This window comes from Nycticebus coucang, chromosome 15, assembly GCF_027406575.1.
Source record: "Nycticebus coucang isolate mNycCou1 chromosome 15, mNycCou1.pri, whole genome shotgun sequence".
NCBI lineage: Eukaryota > Metazoa > Chordata > Mammalia > Primates > Lorisidae > Nycticebus > Nycticebus coucang.
In genome coordinates, this window is record NC_069794.1 from 14,523,018 (window position 1) to 14,525,417 (window position 2,400).

Below are 2,400 nucleotides of genomic sequence, written 5' to 3' on the forward strand. Positions count from 1 at the left end.
TACTTGTGTTCCTTCTGTGATTCCCTCGGTGTGAGAGTAAATAGAACATCAGAGGTCCTTAACACCTGTGTTCAGAAAGAGTTTTCTGGCAGCACAAATTGATTTTCATTTTAAAGTGCTTGAAATAAAGAGAAAAAGGCTTCTTTTTCTACAATAAAAGTGTGCTGCTTTTGTGGGAAGAACTGAAGATTTTTTAATTTTAAAAATGTTAACCGTTGTGATAGAGTATCTTTATTAGTCTTGTTAAGTACATCATAAATCAAACACCTCGAATTAACATTACTCATGTTCGAGAATATGTCTAAAAATAAGTGGAAAAATTCTTAAGCATTCCTGTTTCTTTTTCAACTTTGAGTCAAGAATTCGGAGCCCCAAGATGAAGGATGAACCATCAAAGGCCTTGCGGGCAGGAGCGCGTGAAGCAACACAGAATAAGAGCATCTCCAAGAAAGCCGAAGGTGTGGGCATACCTTTGTTCATAAAGAAAACAATAAGACCTGCAGAAAATGCTGTTAAAATTGCACAACAGCATTCCTTTACCCTTGCTTCCTGAAAGGTGAAGTTACACTTGGAATCTAACTACCCTCCATCCATTCCTCTGCCATCCCGGTTTTCTAGCTGAAGAGCAAGTTTGGTGGAAGCAGAGCCACTCAGATCACCTACACCAGCCTTTGCACTCTTGTCCAAGTTTTCTGAAGATATGGCATCAGTTAGGAATGCATTTAGTTGTCAAAACAAAACATGACAAAAATCAGAAGAAAAAATCCTTGAAGTTGTTTTAACAATTAAGAGTTTCATGCTTGCTTTGGCAGCAAATATACTAAAATTGGAACGATGCAGAGATTAGCATGGCCCCCGCACAAGGATGACATGCAAATATGTGAAGCACTCCATTTTTAAAGAAAAAAACAAAAACGAAAACAAAAAACAATTAGGAGTTTAATTTTCTTGTAAGAAACTCAGAAAGAAGTTCAAGACTGCTGGTCAATAAAGTTACCAGAGCTCCAGATTCTTCAGATCTTTTGGTCTCTACCTTCCTCTCCTTCCTTGGTATAATATCTTGCACCTTCATGCTTGAGGTGTTAGGGTCGCAATGTGGTTGCCATATTTCCAGAACTTAAACCTATAAAGTACAGGCAATCCCCCTACAAATCACAAAATACCCCAAAAAACAGAGGAGAAGGGGGACTCCAGCCAAGTCTGTCCCTGTTCTGAAGAGAGGCATAATCCCCACCTGAAAGACTTTAACTTCCGTCTTCTTGGCCATGATTCTCTAACACGGCTACGCCTAGCTGAAGGGTATGTGGGCAAATAGGAAGTGGACGATGATAGTTGGGACAATAGTGTTTGCCATAAAATGCCATAAAATTTTTTGGTGGGCACATTCTGATCAGCACAATTTTAGCCTTTAGCTCCACAGGTAAAATGGATTTAAGGAATAGTCATGGTCCTTCAATGGTTTCCCATTGCTCTTAGGGTGAAGTTCCAAATCCTCAACTTTGCCCATAGTGGTCCTGCATAATCTGACTGCCATCCACCTCTCCAGATTTGTGTCTGTGTACTCTTTCCTTCCTGATACCCATCCAGACTGGCCTCCTATCAGTCTTGAGATACCTCAGGACCCTGCCCACCTCAGGCCCTTTGCACATGCTATTCCTTCTCTCTGAAATTCTCTGTTCTCACCTATATCCATTTCTTTCCTGCTTTTCTCCTTTTAAATTTCTCCTTCAGGAAGACTTCCTCACCTTTTAGACCAGATAAAGTCTTCCTGGTTTTATAACATCCTCTGCTTTTCTTTGATTGCACTTCTAACAGTTTTTAGATGTATAATTGTGTGACTGTGTTGGTTCCTATGTGTCTTCTGTCTGTGGGAGGAGCTCTGAAGGTCATGGCATTACCAGATTGGCTTGATCTGAGGGTCAGTATCCTCCACATCAGAAGAGCTCAAAAATATTGGCTGAATTAAGGAACATTAAAACTAGAGCAAACAATAGGCATAAATAACTCTTTTTACCTACAGGTGACTGTAGTGATATCCATCAATGAGGTGTGCTGCCAACATAAGCACTAGCTCCTCCAATCTAGTTCCTTAAGGGTGTCAAGTTCCAAAACTTAATTGTCAGACGTTCATATGTATGTGGGGTGTGTTTGTGTATGTGTATGTGTGTGTATTTAATAAAAATGTTCTTGGCAATTAGAAAGAGGTCTCTCTTTTTTTTTAGTGGTAACTAGATAATTCAAGAAATTATATATATTGCAATATAAATTGGAGATAGTTCCAAAATTGAGCAATTAATTTAGTTTTAATGAAATGTGTGAGGTAAAGAGAGACCTAACACAGCATGGTAAGAAAAGTCCTAGAATTGGAGTTAAACCCGGGAGTGGCAAACAGTTCATTTG

At 39.3% G+C, this 2,400-nt stretch overlaps 1 pseudogene; it reads left to right on the forward strand.

Moving 5' to 3' along the window:
* Positions 1-800: 800 nt before the first annotated feature.
* LOC128567064 (uncharacterized) lies at positions 801-900 on the forward strand (annotated as a pseudogene).
* The last annotated feature ends 1,500 nt before the right edge of the window (positions 901-2,400 follow it).